The sequence below is a fragment of the Brachyistius frenatus genome, unplaced genomic scaffold (genome assembly GCF_029030835.1).
Source record: "Brachyistius frenatus isolate BFR_SWC_R1_liver_20210118 unplaced genomic scaffold, ASM2903083v1 Contig_264, whole genome shotgun sequence".
Classification (NCBI taxonomy): Eukaryota; Metazoa; Chordata; class Actinopteri; family Embiotocidae; genus Brachyistius; species Brachyistius frenatus.
The window spans coordinates 262,501-270,746 of record NW_027210863.1 but is presented as its reverse complement, the minus strand read 5'-3'; positions in this window follow the sequence as shown (position 1 = coordinate 270,746).

Below are 8,246 nucleotides of genomic sequence, written 5' to 3'. Positions count from 1 at the left end.
ATGATTTTACTGGTCTGGCCCACTTGAGATCAAAGTGGGCCGTATGTGGCCCCTTAACTACAATGAGTTTGAAACCCCTGCATTAGACTAACGCCTTCATTTATCATAGTGATGTTAAAACATCTGACTTCATCAAAAGTGTTTCTTGGTTTAACACAAGACTTGTCTTGTGAAAGTTTGTGAACTGCCTCAGTGTAATTTTGTGTTGCTGTGTTGGCAATTACGAAGATTACAAATTAATACAGTGATTCAACTGACAAAGTGAAAGTTGACTCAGGGTCCTTCTGATGTTTGTGGGACAGCTCTATCAAGGATATATGATATGTTTACTTTACCCTTAATCAGTGTGTCTCATCCTTGATTGTAAACGACACCAAACATCACTGATGTTGTGTTTTAATAAATAAAGTGATGTTGAGGTGTTAATAAATAAAATGATGTTATAGTGTTAATAAATAAAGTGATGTTATAGTGTTAATAAATTAAGTGATGTTATAGTGTTAATAAATGAAGTGATGTTGTAGTGTTAATAAATAAAGTGATGTTATAATGTTAATAAATGAAGTGATGTTGAGGTGTTAATAAATAAAGTGATGTTATAATGTTAATAAATGAAGTGATGTTGTAGTGTTAATAAATAAAGTGATGTTATAATGTTAATAAATGAAGTGATGTTGAGGTGTTAATAAATAAAGTGATGTTATAGTGTTAATAAATAAAGTGATGTTATAGTGTTAATAAATTAAGTGATGTTGTAGTGTTAATAAATAAAGTGATGTTATAATGTTAATAAATGAAGTGATGTTGAGGTGTTAATAAATAAAGTGATGTTATAGTGTTAATAAATAAAGTGATGTTGTGGTTTTAATAAATTGATGTTGTGGTGTTAATAAATTGATTTTGTGGTGTTAATAAATAAAGTGATGCTGTGGTGTAAATAAATTAAGTGATGTTATAGTGTTAATAAATGAAGTGATGTTATAGTGTTAATAAATGAAGTGATGTTGAGGTGTTCATGAATAAACTGATGTGTTGTTAATAAATAAAGTGATGTTGTGGTGTTAATAAAGTGATGTTGTGGTGTTAATAAATAAAGTGATGTGTGTTAATAATTAAAGTGATGTTGTGATGTTAATAAAAAAGTGATGTATGTTAATAAATAAAGTGATGTTGCGTGTTAATAAGTGATCTTGTGGTGCCAATAAGGTAGTTAATGCTAGTTATTCAAATTTATTGGAATATTTGTAACAGCTTAATTTTTTTAGAACAACCTATTGATGTAACTACATACACGTCAGTGTGCTATTTAAATATCGTAAATCCATGGATTTATTGACCACTAATTACTAAAACCCATATTCCCGTCTCTGTTTCAATTCTTTTAAATTGTTAAAGTCTACATGAACCACATGCCGATCAGCATTTGTGTGCATGTGAAAGCAAAACTTGCAACTTTTTTTTAACCAGGTATCTATTTTGTTGTCCGTATTTCAGTTTTGTATTTCCTATTTTATTTTGAAATTACTTTCCTTTTGTGTTGGTTTTGTTTTACTTCCTGCCTTTGGGTTTTCCCGCCTGTTTTTGCCCTCACCTGCATCTCGTTACTCATCATCACTCGGTGTACTTAGTTCTCCCTCCTCTTTAGTTCTCTGTCAGTCTGTCATTGTTCTCATTTGGCTCTTATTTGTTTTATCTGTAAGTACTTTTGTTCTTGCATTTTTTTTTGCATTTAGTTTTATGCAGTTAAATTTTGTTGGACCATATTGTGTTTTTTTCTGGAAATTTCACAGAAATAATTATGACAACACAAACTGTTTTCCAGTTTCCTCATTACTGAAAGCAGGGAGACAAAGTTGTGCTCATGAAACAATGAAAAATGGATGTAAACCCACAGTGTAGTCTAAAAAACATAAATGTTTTGCTTCTAAAATGACCAACGAACTGAAATAGCGTGAACAATGTATTTGCTATGACTTGTATACTTGGTGAAGAAAATTCCGATTTTTTTTTTTTTTTTTCTTTGGTGATAAGAATTTGATGCTGACAGAAAACCGACCACTTCAGAGTATTTAACTGTAAAAAGGCCTCAGCTCAAATGTGTTTGACAGTATTATAAACCACGCTTTTAAAGAGGATGAAAGGAATTATTGGAACATCAACTCCATGTTGCCAAAGTGAGTCAGTGAAGTAACCTTTCCAAGTGCAGAGCATGGTCCAAATGAAACTGTCTCTGCCGTTTATTTCATATTTATTTATTTATTAATTTATTCATGTGGAGATGAAACGGTTGCTATTCTGTTTACACATACGGTACACCAGCTCTCTGCTTTTTCTTGAAGCGTTAAATATGTTCAGTGTGGTCGGGTATGAATACTAATTGTAATACATAATATGGACCACATGTTTTTGTTCCTTCTGACCGTGGTATCTTTTAAAGCACGGGTCTCCAGCCTTTTACTTTGACAAAATGAAACATTTACTCATGTAGCTGAGCTCCACCAAACCAGCTGAATGAGCTTTTTTACATCTTTTTTTGAACATTTATGGAGTATTAATGGCAGAAATTGTAATATTTATGTTTGAATTGGTTGCTTTCAGATTGCATCTTTTAAATTATGGAAACAACAAATTCAGCAACTAAGAATTTTATTTTTGTTCCAGCATTAATGACTTAAAATAATATTGTCTATGATTAATAAAGTAAATAATTGATATTCGTCATGATTAAGTTACATGTTGAGATCCATCCATCATATTCAGGGAAGGACAGGCAGAACAGACTTGATGAGTTCCCTCCTCTGAGATTCCCAGGTGCTTCCAGACCAGCTGGATGAGTCACTCCAGTGTGTGTTTGTGAGTAATATGTTCCACACACACTACGTTTTTCTAATTAAACTGAAAATATCAAATTAACTTCTGCCTCGTGTGCACATTAAACGCAGCTTTACAGTAGTTCAGGCACGAACATAGTCTGTCACAAGAACCTTCTCCGTCCAATTGTTCCAAGAGTCTGTCCCAATCAGTGCGCTTTAGAACCGAGCCAGCGTTCATTCATTCTCCCCACTCTGCTCTCCACATCGCTCTACAACAGCGGCCAATCTCCCCCAGCATCCTCCCACGTTATCAAAACGTTGTCTTTGTTCATATCATGTTCGTTCTTCTCCGTGTTTCGTGATCTCAGGAATCGTCTGCGTCATGCTGGCTCACATTGTTCCAGAGCATCACTCCAGCAGAGTCATCGGCGAACACAGTGTATGACTTTCTGGAATTAATAATCTGACGCTGGTCCTGACTGAAACAGTTGTACTGAATAAATATATAATGAGTTCTTGTATTTTTTTTTTTTTTTTTAAGCCACCAGACTTTTACTTTTAAATTATAATATAAATCTTAAATTATGGTCATGAAATACAATACAAGGTGTAGTGTGAATATACTATAATGTTATGGTAGTGATATAAACCTGACGGCACCACCTGCCTGTCGCTCAAAAAGGCACGCCCCCAAACATATCATTTTTTAAGACCTAATATCTAATTAACGACGGGATTATTTACAGACAGACAGACAGACAGAAAACTAATAAGAAGGAGTGACTTTAGTGAATGAGATCGTACCGACGAAAAATGTATTGACTTTGTATTTCTTTAGAGGATGTAATGCGAGTCTATGGAGCTGCAGCCGACCTCTAGTGGCACTCGGTGGTTTTGCAGTTTAAGGCCTTTCTGCATCGGCCTCATCTTTCAGACCCAGAAGTTACGAACACTTTTACATCCAGTCTATGGATGTGATATATGATCAGGAGTCTGCTTTCTTATTTAGAAAATTGATCAGGTTCATTAGGCCATTCCTCCATCTGACTTCCCTCCTGCGATGTTGAAATATGATCTGAGGTGCTGCAGGAGGCAGCCGGACCACATTGGGATCATTTTCATTTAGTACACTGTTAGACAAAAAATGGTGACGTTAATACATACTGTGAGATGCTGGAAATCCTGTACAGCTTTTTAAAATAAAAAATATTTTAAAAACGAATGTAAACACCAAGTTTTGACATTTTTACACCATTTTTCAGTTACAGTTTGAGGAACACTTTGTAATAACTAAATAAATTACAAAGTCCTGGAGCACTAAAGACACAAGGTCTGAGCTTGAATGTGAAGAAGCTTTTCTTCAGGGCTGGAAATAGACTTCTGCTCTGTAGAATCCAACTTTCAACTGTTGGTGCACATTAGAAATTATTGAAGACATTTTTGAAGCTCTGAAAGTGAAGAATTTAGGCCAATTTAAATGGTAAGACATAAAACAGCTGTTGAATGTCTGCAATTTATTCACAAATTCCTCTTCTTGTGGTTCGAAGCATCGTGTAGAAAATGTTTTTGGTCCAGCAATAACCATGGAGGGATTGTATTTGAAGACACATCAGTGACAGAGTGAATCACAGAGCGAGTGGACGGAAGAATCAGATTTGAAAAGTGAACTGAGTTGTGAGAACAGCAATTTCCTTCCTCATGCCGAAGGGACAGAGACCAGTGTGTGCTGAATAACAATCACATCTGGACTTAAAACTGAGGGCTTTATTTGGTGCTTCCAGGAGAAAGAAACCTTTAAAGGGCCTTCAGGTACCATCTAGGCCCCCGTTGCAGAAAAGAAACACCAGATGAGACCTAATGTGGGTCCAAAGGGACGGGGGGAGCCTGCGGGGATGTATCTCTCTGATGTAGAAAAGTGGCACTTGAAAAAAAGCAGGCTGTGCATGGTATTGATTACCCGTCATTCTCCACCTCCTGCCCGGCCTTTGTGACTTGGAACAGTAAGCAGTAAGCAGGAAGGGATAAATTGAGGAAAATCATAGCATCAAGTCTTTATACCTTAAAACACAACAACACCTTCAGACAGAATTCAGGGTTTTCAGAAAATACTGTAACAAGTGAAGGAAAAGGTTTGATATCATTATCTCGGAGGTATTTTTTTTTCCACAGCGGTGGCTGGTTTCAGTGAGCTACAGGTAGATTTACATTTCTTTACTTCTAGCGAGTAGCAGTTAATAGATAAATAGCTGAGACTTGTAATTGATAGGCAGTAATACCAGAGCAGTCGCAGTATTAAAAACAATATTGTGCATAGCAGTAAGTAGCCCCAGGGCATGTAAATAAGTGACTCAGTGTGGATGTACTTCTATACAAGTAGTTCCAACCCAGAAAGCTGATTGGCCAACTCTGCAACGTGCTCATCACTAGAAATATCACTCCACCGTCTCCATAGCAACTATATACAGTAATTGTAATTGAATTCCATATAATATGTAATATAATGTAGTTTCTACTTGTTATAGATCTATTAAATGACCCATTTGGTGAAGTCGGGTCTCTTTTGGTCCTTTTTGGTCGCTCCGAGCACCCGTACCGTAACACCACGGATAGTCACACACTTACAATCCTAGCGGAGGCTAGCTGGACCGGTTTGGTTTGAACACATGACACGGAGCTAAAATGTTAAAAACACATGAGAACATGGATATCTTTGTTCATCAGATATCTTTGTTCATCAGATATCTTAGTTCATCAGATATCTTTGTTCATCAGATGTCTTTGTTCATCAGATATCTTTGTTCATCAGATATCTTTGTTCACCAGATATCTTTGTTCATCAGATATCTTTGTTCACCAGATATCTTTGTTCATCAGATATCTTTGTTCATCATCAGATATCTTTGTTCACCAGATATCTTTGTTCACCAGATATCTTTGTTCATCAGATATCTTTGTTCATCAGATATCTTTGTTTATCAGATATCTTTGTTCATCAGATATCTTTGTTCATCAGATATCTTTGTTCATCAGATATCTTTGTTTATCAGATATCTTTGTTCATCAGATATCTTTGTTCACCAGATATCTTTGTTTATCAGATATCTTTGTTTATCAGATATCTTTGTTCATCAGATATCTTTGTTCATCAGATATCTTTGTTCATCAGATATCTTTGTTTATCAGATATCTTTGTTTATCAGATATCTTTGTTCATCAGATATCTTTGTTCATCAGATATCTTTGTTTATCAGATATCTTTGTTCATCAGATATCTTTGTTCACCAGATATCTTTGTTTATCAGATATCTTTGTTCATCATCAGATATCTTTGTTCACCAGATATCTTTGTTCACCAGATATCTTTGTTCATCAGATATCTTTGTTCATCAGATGTCTTTGTTCATCAGATATCTTTGTTCATCAGATATCTTTGTTCACCAGATATCTTTGTTCACCAGATATCTTTGTTCATCAGATATCTTTGTTGACCAGATATCTTTGTTCACCAGATATCTTTGTTCATCGGATATCTTTGTTCATCGGATATCTTTGTTTATCAGATATCTTTGTTCATCAGATATCTTTGTTCATCAGATATCTTTGTTCATCAGATATCTTTGTTCATCATCAGATATCTTTGTTCACCGGATATCTTTGTTCACCAGCTATCTTTGTTCACCGGATATCTTTGTTCATCGGATATCTTTGTTCACCGGATATCTTTGTTTATCGGATATCTTTGTTCATCGGATATCTTTGTTCATCGGATATCTTTGTTCACCGGATATCTTTGTTTATCGGATATCTTTGTTCATCGGATATCTTTGTTCATCGGATATCTTTGTTCATCAGATATCTTTGTTCATCAGATATCTTTGTTCACCAGATATCTTTGTTTATCAGATATCTTTGTTCATCAGATATCTTTGTTCATCAGATATCTTTGTTCATCAGATATCTTTGTTCATCAGACATCTTTGTTCATTATATATCTTTGTTCATCAGATATCTTTGTTCATCAAATATATTTGTTCATCAAATATCTTTTTTCATCTGGAATGATCTCCTATATCTGGAATGATCTCCTGTATCTGGAATGATCTCCTGTATCAGGAATGATCTCCTGTATCAGGAATGATCTCCTGTATCTGGAATGATCTCCTGTATCTGGAATGATCTCCTGTATCAGGAATGATCTCCTGTATCTGGAATGATCTCCTGTATCTAGAATGATCTCCTGTATCAGGAATGATCTCCTGTATCTGGAATGATATCCTGTATCAGGAATGATCTCCTATATCTGGAATGATCTCCTGCATCAGGAATGATCTCCTGTATCTGGAATGATCTCCTGTATCAGGAATGATCTCCTGTATCTGGAATTATCTCCTGTATTAGGAATGATCTCCTGTATCTGGAATGATCTCCTGTATCTAGAATGATCTCCTGTATCAGGAATGATCTCCTGTATCTGGAATTATCTCCTGTATCAGGAATGATCTCCTGTATCTGGAATGATCTCCTGTATCTAGAATGATCTCCTGTATCAGGAATGATCTCCTGTATCTGGAATGATCTCCTGTATCTGTCCTTGTGACAGCAGAGCTGGAGAAATCTTTTGGAGAACGTCCTCCTCTGTCCCTGCAGCAGGTGGTGGAGAGGATGGACAGGATTATTCAATATGGACAATAGTTTGATCAGCGTCCTCCTCTCCACCACCTTTTCCAGACTATCTAGTTTGTAGTCGATGATGGAGCCGGCCTTCTTAACCAGTTTGTTAAGTCTGTTGGTGTCACCGGCTCCAATGCTGCCCCCCCAGCAGACCCCAGAGAAGTACAAAGCACTGGCCACAACAGATGGTAGAACATCTCCAACATCTCGCTGCACACATTGAAGGATCGAAGTTTCCTCAGAAAAAAGAGTCGACTCATCCCCTTCTTGTAGACAGCATTGATGTTGGTCTTCCAGTTCAGTCTGTTGTCATGGAGACACCAGGTACTTGTACTCCTCCACCACGTCCACCTCCTCTCCCAGAACTCTCAGCGGTTGTGGAGCCGTCGTCTTCCTCCTGAAGTCGACCACCATCTCTCTGGTCTTGGCCACGTTCAGGAGGAGGTGATTTCTACCAGCCCACTCCACAAAGTCCTCCACTACTGCCCTGTACTCCTCCTCCCGTCCATCCCTTATACATCCGACCACTGCAGAGTCATCAGAGAACTTCTGCAGATGTCTTGACTCTGAGTTGTTCTGGAAGTCAGTTGTGTAGAAGGTGAACAGGAAGGAGACAGAACAGTTCCCTGTGGAGCTCCAGTACCACTGACCACCGTATCAGACAGCACACTGCCCAGACGGACAAACTGTGGTCTGCCTGTCAGATAGTCAGTGATCCAGGAGACGGTGGGTGCGTCCACCCCCACCACCACCCCTCCACCC